This window comes from Euprymna scolopes, chromosome 34, assembly GCF_053919585.1.
Source record: "Euprymna scolopes isolate OS-2025 chromosome 34, ASM5391958v1, whole genome shotgun sequence".
In the NCBI taxonomy this organism is placed as follows: domain Eukaryota; kingdom Metazoa; phylum Mollusca; class Cephalopoda; order Sepiida; family Sepiolidae; genus Euprymna; species Euprymna scolopes.
This window is the reverse complement of record NC_136515.1, coordinates 73,642,924-73,661,065: the sequence shown is the minus strand read 5'-3', so window position 1 is coordinate 73,661,065 and position 18,142 is coordinate 73,642,924.

Here is an 18,142-nt window from a genome sequence, read left to right as displayed (position 1 = left end):
ATCTGAATTTGTTTATATATAAATATTATGCATTACATAAGCATTTGAGTATCTTTTGCTTTAGGTGCGAGAATATTTGAATTTGTTTATATCGAAATATTACGCGTTGCATAAGCATTATAGTATCTTTTTCTTTAGGTGCGAGAATATTTGAATATCTTTATATCGAAATATTACGCATTGCATAAGCATTATAGTATCTTTTTCTTTAGGTGCGGGAATATCTGAATTTGTTTATATATAAATATTATGCATAACATAAGCATTTGAGTATCTTTTTCTTGAGGTGCGAGAATATTTGAATTTGTTTATATCGAAATATTACGCATTGCATAAGCATTATAGTATCTTTTTCTTGAGGTGCGAGAATATCTGAATTTGTTTATATATAAATATTATGCATTACATAAGCATTATAGTATCTTTTTCTTTAGGTGTGGGAATATCTGAATTTGTTTATATATAAATATTATGCATTACATAAGCATTAGAGTGTCTTTATTCTCAGAAGGGCGAGAATATTTGAATTTGTTTATATAGAAATATTATGCATTGCATAAGTATTAAAGTATATTTTGTCTTTAGATGCGAGAATATCTGGATTAATGTAGATTACACTTATTCATTTACAACGATTGATATAGCGACTGGAATGAAGGCAGCCACAATTTGGAATCATTTCCACGAGACAATTGTAGGAGATTGGCAAGATGCCGGTGCACACTACATTATGTAATACACAAACATAAAGGAACTAAACAAAAATAATAAACACACTAAGTCGCACGCAACAACAATCTCCAAGGATTCTTGTACAACAGTCTTCATATATTCTTGTCACCAGTGTTCTCCACGTTCTCCCTGTGGCCTCTTTTCATGCAGCCAAGCGGCACAATTTTGCACACAAGACACGAGACTTTCCGTCGCTTTGCAAGACCGCCGAAATCCTGATTTTTTATTGGCCCCAGACAGCTCGACTCCACATTATACATTGAAATTTCTGATTCTAAGTACATTCCGCAGAGCACGAGAAAAAGTGATTAACCCCGAATCTGGCAGCTCCCTAAAAAAAAACTGTTAGCGTTGAAGGCTTTTTATGCATCTAGGTACTTATACGTGGTATGGTGGGATATTTGTACTTGACGGGATTGTCAGGGGTTGAGCGTCAAGGAAGTACAAATGCTTTGAGTCGATCAGAGTCCATTTGATTATAGCACATGTAAAACCGCTAAGAATGCGTAACATTAAGTGGGTTGGATAATAGTTGAAACTTGAGTGGTAATGAGAAACATATTAGTTTGAATACTATTTTCGAGCCCGATCTAAAACTAAGAGTTTAGTGGTAGATACATCAGCCCAGATGTAGCAGCATTGCTCCATGCACGGAAAAATAATGTCTTAGTATATATACAGAATACTCTCAGTGGTGTTTTTTTTTTTTTTTTTTTACAAAGGCATCACCACATTATCAAGGCCCAGAGGCCACTCAAGGATAAGGGTTAAAGAGTGTACAGTAGAAATTTGTCAATATAATAATCATTAGTAATGAAAATTAAGTAAATTTAATAACTTATATGGAACGGCTCATCAAGAACTTATTTACTTTAGACTTGAAGACAACCATATTGTAGTCAGTCGGAAAGCAGGAAAACGGAAGACAATTCCACAGGCGTGCAGTTCTAAGAAATAAGCCTTTTTCATGGAATCTACGTTTAGGGTTAGGCACAGATAAAGAGTGGGGGAAATTATTGATAGTGTTTACAGCTAGACGAGTGTTTCTTGTGAAAGTTTGGCGAGGGCGGACCATAGATCGAAGCTCAGTCGAACACTTTCCATGAAAATAACGATACATCAGAGACAAACTCGCAACATCTCCTCTGTGAGATAGAGGTTGCAAGGAGGAGAAAAGGACATCTCCTACGAGGCTACGAAGTCTATTTTGAACTCTATCAAGGCAGGACAAGTCCTTTCTAGCAGCTCCTGCCCAGATGTGGCAACAGTATTCCATCCTTGGACGTACCTGGCTCTTATATAGGTAGAGAATAGCATCAGCAGTGAGATATCTACTGGATCGATAGAAAGATCCCACCATTTTCTAGCATGGTAGATATCTCACTGCTGATGCAATTCTCTATCTATATAAGAGCCAGGTACGTCCAAAGATGGAATACTGTTGCCACATCTGGGCAGGAGCTGCTAGAAAGGACTTGTCCTGCCTTGAGAGAGTTCAAAATAGACTTCGTAGCCTCGTAGGAGATGTCCTTTTCTCTTCCTTGCAACCTCTATCTCACAGAAGAGATGTTGCGAGTTTGTCTCTGATGTATCGTTATTTTCATGGAAAGTGTTCGACTGAGCTTCAATCTATGGTCCCCCCTCGCAAAACTTTCACAAGAAACACTCGTCTAGCTGTAAACACTATCAATAATTCCTCCCACTCTTTATCTGTGCCTAAACCTAATCGTAGATTCCATGAACAAAGCTTCTTTCTTAGAACTGCACGCCTGTGGAATTGTCTTCCGTTTTCCTACTTTCCGGCTGACTACAATATGGTTGTCTTCAAGTCTAACGTAAATAAGTTCTTGATGAGCCGTTCAATATAAGTTATCAAATTTAACAAATTTTCATTACTAATGATTATTATATTGTCCAATTTCCACTGTACACTCTTTAACCCTTATCCTTGAGTGACCTCTTGGCCTTGATAATGAGTTGATACCTATGAGAAAAAAAGAAAAAGTCCAATGTGAACAAGTTCTAATTGAATCGTCCCCCTAAGTAATCCAAGTTTCAAAATTCCCACTGTTTACTATGGTACAATCACAATGACTAATGTATACCTATTAACCCTTATCCTCGAGGGGCCTCTGGGCCTTGATAAGTGGTGACACCCTTGTAAAAAAAACGATGAAGCCGACATTCTTTGCAGCAGTTTTTGCCGATCGTAGCAATAATTGATACAGTTAATGTTGCCTGCCATTGATGAGCTGTGTAGTTTAATAAGAAATATTTAGAACCTTAATATAATAAGAAACCTTAATTAATAAGAAAATATTTTTTTGGTTTTTAAATTTTACTTCATGATCTACTTATTGTTATCAAAGATTATGTTCTATAATCCACTAAAAATATTTTCCTTTTTCTATTTTTTAGATAATTTAAATTTTAAATATATACATATGGTATTGTGTGTATATATCTATATATCTATAAAAACAGAGATGTTTGTGCCACAGACGATTTCTGATTGGTTAATGCAATAATCACATCTCCTAAAAAACTAAAAAAAACTATGGTTCCTACGCTAATAACTTTACCATAAAATATTATGGTCTTATTTATTGTCCATCTTGGAAGGGTTTAATTTTTTTCTAACTTGCCATTTACAAATTACAAAAATACGAAACTTACACCAGACATCACAATCCAACCTCCGACACCACGTCCGCCATTCTGGCGCTAGCCGCACACACGTACACACAACACGAAAACAAACGCTGTCCTACCCAGCACACGCGCACACACGCACACACACACACACGTTCACTACCGTCTTCTTTAAAACATGTTCTTTTGAAGAGACGATTTTTTTAAAGCTGTTGACACACATGTTTTGAAAATCTAGCAAAAATTAATTTTGCTGAAATTTTTCAATATTTAAAAATAAATTATGCCGGCTGATCAAAGTGTAAAACTTTTTTTTAAAGCTAGAAAGATAAAATTTAAAAATACTTATTTATATATATATATATATATATATATATGTATATATATATATATATATATATATATATATATATATGAAACTAAACAAAAAAAACGCGCGTTCACTCGTCGTCTTAAGTTCATTTCGGGTTTGTATTACTGTACACATAGATTCGAAAAAGTTGTCAAAAAACAAATATATAACAAATAAATGTTATCAAAGGCAAGATAATTCACTTTTCTACCAAACTGGATATATTTTTCGTGTTTTTATTCAATGTAACATATTTATTCAGCTCGAAAAACGGGTTTGTATTACTGTACACATAGATTCGAAAAAGTTGTAAAAAACAAATATATAACAAAGAAATGTCATCAAAGGCAAGATAAGTTACTTTTCTACAATACTGGATATATTTTTCGTGTTTTTATTCAATGTAACATGTTTATTCAGCTCGAAAACCATACAGTGTTTACCGATGTATTGGAACATTCAAGATTGCGCCTCATTCTATGGGAAAAGGTGTTATAAATAAAAAAACTAGAAAAATACTGTTTAAAATCCGCCGAATATATGTCAAGCTATGTCACGGTAACATATATTGAGCGAGTTTTTAACAGTATTTTATCAAATTATTTATTTATAACACCTTTTCCCAAACTTACCGTGTTTAAGAGGGAGTCAGACGCCATCTTGAATTTTCCAATACATCGGTAAACACAGTATGGTTTTCGAGGTTAATAAACATGTTACATTGAATAATGTCACGACCCGGTTAATGGATGACCGAATTGATTGGCAGTCAGATCGCGACATAAGAATTTATTTTATTTTATATCCAACATCTCATAATTATCTTCGGTTTATCGTCAGATGTCGGATTAACCAGCGAAACATATCAATAAGGAGAACGGAACAACAGAGCAAAAATGACAAAACGAACACTCAATAAAAGTTTAGAATTCAAAAAAGATTTTTATATACAAAGGAAGAAGAAAAAGTTCCGATAAAAAGAATGAGTGAGACAGACGTATTTCTGGGGATGTTTGTCAGATGTATGCGACACACAAAATGCAGTACAATATGTATAAAAGTTTGTGGAAAGGAAAAGATATTGGCATGAGATAGGCCAAACGTATCTGTTTTTATCCGTTAGGGTAAACACGGATTAAAAGTTCGCAAACACAATATCCAAGAAAAAAAATGTTGAGATGGCGAAAGTTTATCTCTTCCTCGAATCTTAGTTCCAAAGAAGAATTCAATCGACAATACGATTGTATTTGGAATGATAATCCGCAATTTAATTAATTCAAATCTCAGCCAGATTAAATGTTGAGGTTAATCGACAATACGATTGTATTTGACTAATAATCCGCAGTTTAACTGATCCAAATCTCAATCTTCGATGAGGTCCGATTCTCGGAGCGACTGTTTGATATACCGGGCTGTCTCGCTTCTTTTCGCCAAATGTTTATTTCTTATTTCCCGCCACGAATGTTCACTGTCTGGTTGCCATGACGACGTATTTCCGCTCGCTACGGCGATATTCACACCCAACCTCTGTCCCATTTCCCTCAGCCAAGTGTCTGCCACGCCACATCATTCACAGAGAGAGGGGTTATCTGGTTCATTAGATTTTTAAGAAAGAGAGAGATAGCGAGATATATATAGAGAGAGTAAGTAGAGAGATTGACTGTTCGCTTTGCTCTGACGTCACAATAAAAATACGAAAAATATATCCAATTTGGTAGAAAAGTAACTTATCTTGCCTTTTATAACATTTATTTGTTATATGTTTGTTTTTTGACAACTTTTTTCGGATCTATGTGTACAGTAATACAAACCCACATTCATTTTGATTTTAAAAAGATTCATTTTGATTAAAAAATAGTTTAATTTTAATATTTGTTTATCGTCTTAACTCATATCAAATGTTTTGCTTGTGCTCTGCTTCAAATATTCATAATCTTACATGCATAATTTTAATTTAATTATATTAAATACACTTCAAGTTTACTACAAATCAAATCGTGTTCCTTCACTTTTTTAAAATGTAATTTATAAGTAATTAAAGAACGCATTCTAATCTTTAAAATCTATAATACAACGAAATATTCAATTGCTTATAATACTTAAACAAACCACTTGTGGTTTTTTAATTATTTTTTTGTTATTAATATTAGATGAGTTTCAGTATAAATCATCGTGTTCTTTATTTCAATCCAATTTTGAAGTTTTGTAACGCTGTCTGTAAAAATTACTCTTGATTATTGACAGTCTAAGAGTTCAACATATCTTGCTTGTTGGGACTTCGGCGATGACGTCATTTTTTCAGCTGGCCGACCATCTTTATAACGAAGGCCACGCCACCATCCCCCCACCAAAAGGGGAAGCCTGGCATTTTCTCACCCGAAAGGGGGGAGCTTGGCAGTTTCTCCCCCCAAAGGAGGGAGCCGGTGTCCCCCCAAAGGGTGGGGGGGGGAAAAGTGGCCAGGAGGAGGTGACTTTTTTCTTTGGGGGGGAAGCCTCCAGGCACCCTCCTCCCTGAAGGTGGAGTTGGGGATTGCCTCTCCCTGAAGGGGGGAGGCCGGCACCAAGCATGTAAATCCAGAGGGGTGACTTTTTTTGTTACCCCTCGGAGTGGGAAGGGGGCTGATCACCCAGGCAACGCCGGGTAACCCCTGCTAGTATATATATATATATATATATATATATATATATATATATATATATATATATATTGATAGATAGATACATTTTGATATTGTTTCATATATATATATATATATATATATATATCCACATTTATGAGAGAAAATGGTTAATAAAACATGTTAAAAACCCTTTGAAAAAGAATTAAAACATATTTAATCTGAAAAGAAACACTTAATAAGTGGGTAGTCCTTAATCCGCGGAGTTTCGAAGAAATACTTTCCTTCTCATCAGAGGGTAGTAATTAAGAAAATGCGGGACCGGATTTTGCATACAAAAGTATTTGATGAAACTGCAAGGAAGTCAACGATCTTACTTGATAACAAAAAGTGAAGCAGAGGGAATATGGTGTAGGAAAAAGGTGATTTCACGTGAATGGATAGTCCGGTAAAAGGTAAATTATCCAATGACGGTAAAATTCAAAAATGTAAATCCAAGAAAGTTAATTAAATTAAATTTCCATTCGCACAAGTAAAATGCAAGGAAATCACGTAATTGGAAGATGGTCCAAAATAATCAAAAAGTGCGAAATCCATGGAATAATTTACAAATATGTACACATATATATGTATATATATAAAGGAAAATCTGAATTAAATTATGTAGAATATAATTATTTAACATTTTTTCTTCATCCATGCATTTTAAATGAAGGACTCAGCTCATCGGATGACAGGTTATTACCAAAATAGATGTATAAAAATTGTATTTTTGGGTTTTACAGTATTTCGTAATCAGATGGCTTTCTAGCACTTTATCTATCTATCTATTTATTTATATATCTATATGTATATATATACACATGTCGTATGTTGAGGGTGCACACACGCACGCTTGAAAGCTGGTAGCCAAAACGTACTAAAAAGTTGGGGTCAGACTGTCAGAATTGTATTTTGCCGGTGGTTAAATGGCAACGATTTGACGCACGCAGCAGTTGATGTTAGCGCACCTGCAAAAAGCAGATCACATATATAACCCAGAGAAAGAAGTAAAACAAGAGAAGCACACAGTCAGCAGGAAAAGAAAATTGGTACAAGCTTGTGGGTCCAGCATCCCCTACTACCCTGCTGTCCACACCCCGTGCCAAGATAGCCGCACGCACAAGAGACAATAAAAAAGTAGAAAATAATTTATTTTATATTTTCATGCAAAAACGAAGTCACGTTACGAGTTTTTCTGCCTTACAGAAATCGATTGCACAACATATATAAAACGTGTTTTCATCAAAACAGCAAAGAAAAATAACTCTATTTATGATGAAAACAACATTAATATATATATATATATATATATGTATATATATATATATATATATATATATATATATAGAGAGAGAGAGAGAGAGAGAGAGAGAGAAAGAATAAAAATTACACTAAGTTTACCAAGGTAATCAAAATGGTAAACTTAAAATATATTATAAATATTAAAGAGTTAATATTTACAAGTAAAATAAACTCAGCCAGATGTAAAAGCTCAATAAAACCGAAAAGGAAATAGAGCTTATAATATGAACAAATGATTAATAAAACATGTTAAGGACTATCCATTTATCTTGCGTTTCCTTTTTTAAAATTAAATATGTTTTTAACTCTTTTTCAAGATGTCTTTTAACATGTTTATTACTCATTTGTTTATATATATATATATATATATATATATATATATATATATACTTGCAGTTCAGCGCGACGTTACTCGAGCCCTATGTACTGTTCATAAATTTATGTATATATATATTTATATATATATATGTATATATATATATGTATATTGTAAAGTTCAGTTCATGTCACTGTAATCTAGACCCACAATTGGCGGAGTAGTTTGAGAGAGTCTGCAAAGATCATCTCTTTCAACTTTGACCTCCTTCCAGATAGATATTTGCCCCTAAACTGATTAAATAGCTTGCTGCATGTCTTAATACCCTTTATGTAAAAGTTGAAATGTTCAGACCCAGAAATGGCGTAGTATTTCGGTAAAGACTGCACAGGCTAAATCTTGTGAACTTTTACTACTTGAAAGTCGAATTTTCAACCAAAACCGATACAAAGCTTGCACCTTTTCGAAATACACTTTATGTAATATTTCGAATGCTTAAACCAACAATTGGCTCAATAATTCGGTAGTAACTACAGAGGTCAACTTTTTAAACTTTCACGTCAATTTTCACCTCTTAACATTTATCGTTTTGGGCTCTAATCAAATTGAAAAGATTGATTCATGCCGAGGTAACCGATATCTAAAGTTTCTAGTGTTTAGACCCAAAATTGGCGGAGGAGATTGGAAGAGTTTTCAGATGTTAAATCGTTGAACTTTCAGCCTTTGACAACCAGATTTCTGGCAGGAAACCGATTAAAAAGATTTCCCCAAATCTCAATTCCACTTATGTAAAATCTCAAGTCTGTAGACTAAAAATTTACAGTGGTTTCGTAGGGAAATGTATGCACACAGACACGCAGACAGATACAAAATTTCACTTTATATATATATATATATATATATATATATATATATATATACAGAAAGAATTTGATTTTGTGTGTGTTTTTCCTTTTGAAACTGAATTTCCATGTATTTTTAATGTTTGTTTTAACGATTAAGTTGAGAATCAACTTTATAAAGGTGTAATTCTTTTTTCAAAAGTGATATATATATATATATATATATATATATATATATATATATATATATATATATATATATATATATGTATGCATATATTGGCTACATAACTCTCGATTTTAATCAACGATAGGGCTGCCAGTACCAGATAGCTTAGCATTTTTTAATGTTAGGCGCCATATGTTTTGGAGACAAGGCCTGTATCTATTATCATTCTTGATCCTCTTTACCCTGTCCTGCAATATGCAAGTTCCTTACACTTTAAACAAAGTAAACCGAAAGTCACAGCATAACGAAAAAGTTGGGAGATGACAATTGTTTTCAAATATTAACAACTGTCTGTAGGTCTAAGAGCCTACCATAGGTTAGTTAATATATAAGTAACAACAAACTGCTGAAACAAATTATCGTATTTTTATCAAAATACGCAATTACTTATCGATTCTTTTGGTATCTAATATCTCAAGAATTTATATTTAATGTTTTATTAATAATCCTCCTATTTATTGGTTTATTAATATTTCCTATTTGGTATATTAGCGATATTGGTCTCACTTAAAGAAAATCAATTATATTTAAAACTTCAAAACACAATATATGTAAAATAAAATACATTTATACTTCGGATTTTCAACCTAAAAATCTGATACGTTTAAACTTGTTATTTTTTTATCTACAGTCCTTACCCTCTTTACAAGACAATATATTTTGCTCAGTTTCGACTGATTATTTAAAGCATATTTGTAACCACAAATAAAGAAGGGGGGTTCGTAGGCAAAACTATATATAAATTATGATTATGGCAAAAATAAATATCGATTATGACAATATATATATAAATATCGATTATGACAAAAATATACATACATATCGAGTATGAAAGAAATATATATAAATATCGATTATGACAAAAAAGTACACAATTATAAAGTACATTCCTTACAAAACAATCGATGAAAATTTCGTATTGATTTACAATTACTTGATATTTGGTAGATTTTTTTTATTCCGTCAATAAATACTTACTCCATACTTCCGTTTCGGCCATGCCTATTCAACTGTTACTACCTTTAAATGTTGAGGGGTTCGCCTCTATAGATATGGATATGTTCGTAAAAGCGTGTGATGCACTTAGCTCCTACTTTGAGATGGTCAATTCTGGCGGGATTTTTATTTTACAAAATGCAAAATCATTTGTCGGTCTATTTGTATAAAACTCTTTTTTTTGTTGTTTCTTTTAGTTCCCTCATAGGGTTTCGCTGCAACAGCCAAATGTTCTCAAATATATTGAAATATTATATATTGCGTATAAGTTTTTTTTCTAAGATTGTTGCATAGGGGTTATATTAGAAGAGATGGCGTATATTATATATTGACTGTTAATATTAGTGAGATAGAGACATATCTTATATATATATATATATATATATATATATATATATAGAGAGAGAGAGAGAGAGAGAGAGAGAGAGGGTTTTTTAATAGAGATATGTATTACACTTTGGATGAGAGGAGTACACACACACACACACACACACACACACACACACATATATATATATATATATATATATATATATATAGAGAGAGAGAGAGAAGAGACATTGACATTTATACAGTTTGACAGTTCTGGGGTGTTTCTATAAACATTATCTTTCTTTAACACATATATTTTGGAGATGATGATTCGCAGTTTTTTATCACAATGAAGGAACATTCCTTATTTCTTGATACTGAGAGGGAGGCCCATTCTTAAGATGATAGAAACACATTCTTAGATGAGTTTATACACAAGTTCTTTATACAGATGAGTGGAACACAGTTCTTATAAATGCATTTATTTGTTGAATGACATAACACAAGACACCTGTTACGACATATGATAACTTCCTTTATTTATTTGACCCGTCAATAATTTCGCATCAAAGAATTCAAAGTTTCTACATGATTTCAACTTCTGCCTTCGCTTCCAAGGCGGATCTCAGATCTGTCTGACCCTCTGTTGACCATGCCTCGGCACTGACTGGCACTCTTCTCTCTCTGACTGACTCTGACTTCTAACTATATTGAGAACTCATTTCTTACTCGTGACGTCATTGCATGACCAAACAACGTGCATATCGATCCCGTGGCCTGGCATGCCTCACGTTGTCGAATACATGCATAAAACACGTGTATCGTCCACACATGCTTGCTAAGAAGAATTCTTGAACCTAATTTTCGACTTACCTCTTTTACAAATATGTTTATCACTTTCCTATTTCGTTTCAAATTCGTTACTTTAACTTCATTTTCATAAACAGAATTGAATCATCAAATTCCTTTTTCAATAACATTACTTACAACGCATTACTTTTCAATAACATATCCGTATTATTTATTTTAAACTCATGATCGGAATTATCCCGAATCTTAATTCCAAACCTAGCTTCCCAGGTTCGAATTCTTAGACTATCCTATCTCATTTTTACAGCTTACAAGAACAGTCGACTGTTCTCTAACAAAATTAGCCCGTCAGTACTCGACGCATTAGTAGAAATAGTAACAGTAACCTAACATAGAGCAAGAGGAAATGAATACGTGCCATTTATGATTATTACACAGCACAATATTTAAAGCCAGTTAAAACGTTCACGAGGAATTTCATTTCATTGATTACGTCTTTTTTATTGTCGTAAATGTTCTCAATAAATTGGAACTTTTCTATGGAGAGTGTTTTTCATGATTGATTTAGATAATGTCATACTCCTTACGATGTGAAGCTTAAAAAAGCTGACGTGTGTTAAAAAAAAAACAAAAACAACGATAATATTAATAATTGATCGTTTCAAATTGGTAATTAATTTGTTAAAGAGCATCTCTCCTCTCTCTCTCTCTGGCTCTTTCATACTCTCTCTATTTTCTCTCTCTGTGTCTCTATTAGATAGTAGATCGAGAGAGAGAGAGGGAGAGGGTGGGAGGAGGTCAGAGAGATATATTTTGTAGTAAATCCACGTTGCAGGAAGTGACGTTTCATCTAACCGGATGTCATGTGATGCTACGTGGCAAGGTTGGTGAAACGTTGAGTCTCTCAGAAAAAGCCGAGCCGAGCAGAAGTCTAAAATGGTTCTCTCCTAAGTAAGGGGGGAGATGCGCGCCCCAGACGTGGGACGTGGTAGGTACCCACAGTGGAGACCATCGATGGCGACATCTGCAGATCATGCCTGGGAGAATAAAAGGTTGAAAACCCAACATCTGTCTTCATCTTGTGTATTCCGGCAAAAACAACAAGAGAGCTCCACCCAGATGAAGACTCTCCCAGAGCAGCAAAACCAGGTATGAACTTCTATATATAAACACATACATCCACAAGAAGTGTCTTAACCACCAGACAAACGGTTTAAGGGATCTTGGGTCCCGTTCTCTCGTCTCTTAACACTTGTAATATCTCTCTCATCGTCGTAAACTTTTTCTCTTCATTAGTAAAATGAACACGTCATCACCAGGGTACCAGTATCCCTCAAGTAAAGTGTCCAAGACCAAATCCGTTTCTTCTCCCTCCCTTATGTAACAAATTTTGATATGCAGAAAACATACACAAATGAAAAGACATAAATCTTTTATGAAAAAAAATCAATCTTCAACATTAATTTTTTCTAATAAAAGTTCATATGCAAACACCAGGCAAACGAAACAATACTATATGGTACTCATTAATTAATTGTAGACTTTTAAATAACATTTCTTTTTCTAAGAGAACTAACCGGACATTTATAATGATTTATTTATTGCGGACTATTATTCTCGTCTGTATTAGTTATGTTTCACGACGTTTTGGCCAACTATTCCTCTGGCCTTCGTCAGGTGGAAACTGCGACGGATAGGAACTTCGAATCTCCAAATTGCATCTTTAGCAAGCACTGCCATCCGTAGTTGTTGTAGTTTCACCAGATTTTTGGCCAAGTAAGCCTCTGACCGGCTTTGGGTAGGATTGAAACCGCTATCTTCAAACAATTCTCATCTGGAACCGTAGAGATTCAACGTCTCTATCACGGCGCCACGGGCCCCGAAGGGCGATCAAGGTTGGATTTTTTGATCTTATAAATCCACGTTTATTTATTATCTGATCTTCCATGGTAGGGTCCGTACCGAATGGTATATATTTTATTTAATTGGGATTCATTATTGAGATCAGTATTATTTATATTAATTTATTTATTGCCGACTATTATTCTCATCTTTATTAGTTGTTGTTTCACGACGTTTCTGGCCTTTGTCAGGTGGTAACCGCGACGGATAGGAACTTCGAATCTGCAAACTGCATTCTCAGCAATCACTGCCATCCGTAGTTGTGGTCGTCTCACCACGTTGGAATAGTATGCCGAAACGTCATGAAACAGCAACTAATAAAGATGAGAATAATTGTCCGCAATAAAAAAAATAATATAAATAATATTCATCTCAATAATGAATTCCAATAAAAATAACCGGACATTGTTAAGTAAACGAATGTTCGTTTTGTTAATTCGATAACAATTCTCCTTTTTTTCATTTTCCTAAATGTTGTCTTTTTGTGAGAGGATTTGTATTATTTTCCTTTAATTACGTTTGTAATATAGTGCTTATGAGCGCTTGGGAATATATCAGCAGGAGCGGAGGATAGCTGGCTTGTTAAGAGATTAGCAGCAGCAGCAGTTGCCGAAAATTCTCAAATTGCTTTTAATTACTTATGCTTGCGTTATTATATTCCTTTTTTTTTCAATGATATATTTACTGGCAAAGACGCTATACATTAGAAAACTACATAAAACATATATGTCTTTATATGCAAACTGGATTAATTACCGATCTTTTTTAAAAAGGTGTTTTTTGTTATATATTTCAACCCTATGAAACAAATTCAAATTGCTCGTTTTGATTGAGTTGTTTTAAAAATAAAGACCTCCATTTCTGCTTGTAATATCCTTAATATGCGATGAACAAACCAATTAACACCCTTTTTTTACAATAAAAATGTAACCCACACTATCATACAAAATTACTGGTGTCCCATGTAGTATTTCCTGGATTCTAAGTGCTTTCCGCCTGTTAAGATAATTACAGAAATTAATTTTTATTATCTCGCTCGCAACGATCGGTGTTCTATCCTTTTATGCGACATTAAAGTCCTGAGTGTGCAAGTGCTCTCAACTGCATTCCAGTAGATGTTTTCGAAAGTTGTCTTACACATTACGATATGCAACCAATCTTACATTTCCCAAGCATTTTGCCACGTTATTCATGGATGGAGCGTAGATTTCTAGCAGTTGCAGTTCCCTGGTGTCGCTGGAAACATATTTATTTAATTTGAACTTGTAAGTGCTACCTGAAACAACCGCCAATAACTTCTCATGCTGTCTACCTGAGCCTGAAACTAAACATAACTTCAATGACCTGTCCGTCTGTAGAATGGCATACCGAGGTCTGCTTCCCTGCTGACTATAACATTGTCGTCTTCAAATCGAATGTTAATAAAGCTAGCCCTCCATACGTTCCATGTTTGCTGATCGCTTAACCCTCGCCCTAATCTTTTTTCTAATTTATTAGGTTCCTAATGCCTCCAACTAATGATAAGTTATGGCCTTCTATGTAAAAACGAAAATAAATAAAAAATAAAAATTAGTAATTGCCCGTCGTTTATTTGTTAATGGTTTCGTAATCGAGAATTTTCTTCAGATTTAATCAATAGTTATCAATGTTTTGCGTTGTATGGTGTTAATCCTGTATTTCAGTCAAACTTATCCAAGTTTTTTATTTCATACATTTTTTATTTCATACATTTTTTATTTCATACATTTTTTATTTTATACATTTTTTATTTTATACATTTTATTTTATACATTTTTTATTTTATACATTTTTTATTTCATACATTTTTTATTTCATACATTTTTTATTTCATACATTTTCATCCCTCGAGACCACGTGCTGTTCTACTCATATTTGTCTTGCAACTTTGACGTGAGTGTTCAATTGTTCCCCATTGGATTTCGCATTTGCGGATTTCAAATGTTTAGCAATTTTTATACGATTATTATTATTTGTATTTATTAGGAGTCCTCATGAAGGGCATGATTAGAGATTACTCACTGATAATTCATTGTGTACTCTAGGGTCTGAGTGACACTAAGACACTTTAGATTTTCAGTTTTCTTCACCTGTTTCCATACTGTGTTTAGATGAATTGGTGTTATAACAACAGCCACTAACCGGTGGCTACTTGCTGCACAAAACCATCGGTCATCACTAGAATTCTGGCGACAGATATCCTCGGCTATGTTTCAGCACCCTTCATCAATGTAGTCTAATGGAACGACGAAATCTACGAGACAGCAGGACATTTTCTCATTGTAACCTATTATGTCATCCGAATATTTTGTTTGGATGCGTTTATCTGTTTGTACGCCATAAGAGTTTTGGATTTTGTTGTAAAGTGCTACTGCAGGTTTGTCTGGTTGCTTGTGTTGTAGTTCTTTGCATAGTTCCGCTTGGTCATGTCTGTTCTTATACTCTTTGTGAGTTAGTTTGTTGGGTTCACTTATTATGTCATTTACTGTTCGGTCTTTTTTTCAAAGAATCTTTATTTGATGTTCACCAATGGAGACTACTGAAACGACGAAATCTACGAGCTGTCATGATTTTATCTTATTGTTAACTATTATCACATCTGGGCATCTTGCTTGGATACGTTTATCTGTTTGTACGTCTATGTCACATAAGAGTTTGGGATTTCCGTGGTAAAGTGCTGCTGCAGGTTTGTCTGGTTGTTTATGTTGTAGTTGTTTGCAGAGTTCCTAGTGTATTGGCTTTTCCACTTTATCGTGTCTGTTCTTATACTGTTTGTGAGCTAGTTTGTTGCATTATGTGATTTACTATTCTGTCTTTTTGTGAACAATATCTTTATTTTATGATTTTTAACTGTGATTTTGTTGGTTCAAATTGCGTTATTTTAGCGGATGTTAATAAGAAATCAGTATTGCTGTAAATGTTCCAATTATGTCCATTTTTTTAAAATTATTTTCTTTATTCTCATACGAGTATTATAATTATTATTAGTATTAGAATTATCACTATTACTATTATTTTACTGTAGTAATAGTAGTAGTAGTAATACTAATACTAATACTACTACTACTAATAATAATAATAATGATAATGAAAACGGTTGAAATATTAAGGAATGCGGAGAATAACACAAGACAATATAACGAAGAAACGTTACAGGGAATTAAGAACACCGAAGCTGCAGAACTACATGTTCTACACCCCCATCATGCATCCCCTCCATTTTTTTCACCACCGTTTCACCAATAGAAAAGTGATACCAAAGAGTCGAGAAGGGCTCTGGAGGATGGAAAGACCGAGGAGGGAGCACTGACCAGACCTCCGCTGGACAAGTGTGAAGAGAACTGGGATCTTGGGGAGGCTTATTCCAGTATAAACTAATGGCCACTGCCGGCGAGAAATCAATGGTAATAGTCAGTTGCGATGATGCAAATTTGTTTGCAAATGCTATCAAAGGAGGAGGAGAGAGCTGAACGTCTGGGGAGACTTGTTGTCACTCAGCTTCCAGAGAACACCACCGGTCTCCAATCAGATTGTGTGAAAGCTCTATGTGAGCCAATAATAATAATAATAATAATAATAATAATAATAATAATAATAAAAAGAAGAAGAAAAAGAAAAAGAGAAAGAAGAAGAAAAATGAGAGAGATTTGAATCAGATGAATGGATTAAATAATACAACTATTAAAACAATAATGAAAACGGCTATGATGTTAAGGAAAGCCATCGAATGCGAAGACAAATACACATGAGCCACAGAGACTTGACAGACATACGCAGACTGCTACATAGTTAAACACAAAGAAAACCACATGGAATCAAGAAAAATTAAACTGTATAATTTTCAGTTAAATTCACTCTTGAACAAGTGTTTGTTTATACCGATATCAAAATGTGCGGCGTTTGGACTTGAATTTTTATTTGAATTTACTTGCGAGTTTTGCTTTTTTTTTGACTTTTCAGTGTTATTGTTTTTGTGAGCGTTGAAATAATTTATGATTTTTACTGATACCAGATAACGTGGTTTCTTTCTATACGTGCGCATCATATTTGCGTCTGATTTGTTTTATAATAATAATAATAATAATAATAATAATAATAATAATAATAATAATAATAATAGCTGTATTAGTTATGATGAAATAAAGATCATTGGAATTAAAGTTGTAATATTGGTATAAATAAAATAATGATAATAATAATAACAAAAAGGAAATAATAAGAATAGCGATAGCAGTAATAATAATAATAATAATAATAATAATAATAATAATAATAATAATAAGAAGAAGAAGAAGAAGAAGAAGAAGAAATCATCCAAAGGTTGCTACATTATCAGGTTCGAAAATGTGAATGCGCTTTCACTATCCTAGATAGTACTTCAAAGGAATTCTCAAACCTTTAGCATCTGAAAATCTAATTATGATTTCGGCCTATCCGTGTAATTTAGTCTTTAAGTACGGCAGACCTGTGCTACTGATGGCAAGGGTACATTAGGCGGATAGCTGGCGTCTTAAAACCAGTAGCTCTGGATAGGTGATGCTCGACAGTCCGGTAAGACCAACCATGTAGTAAGAACGAAAAACTGATTTCAGACAACATGATATGGTGTCTCAAAAACACAAAAGACCGGTGGTTGTTTAACTTAAAATTAACTTACATTCTCATGAATAAAATGGCAAAATAAAAGATTTAAAATAACTGCGCTAATGGTGCTACACGTCAAAGTTAAGGCCCACGCCCGGCAGGTATATTTTGGGACAGCAACGAGCTTTCAACTGATAGAATGAAGAGGAACCAAGAAGTTAACATGATAATTATGTAGAGGTCGGTAGAACTTGGTGAACAGTAGTCTAAGATGTCGGAAATGTTTCTGTCTCTATGTCTATCCTTGTGGCCATGTCACTAGTAAGGGTGCTGGAGGTAAACGTTTGTCTGAGCTGACGTTATCCGCCTGATAGTCAGGGACCCGAACCTTGGATTAACCACTAAGGATGCTGTTCTATCAGCAGGCGCAAAGTA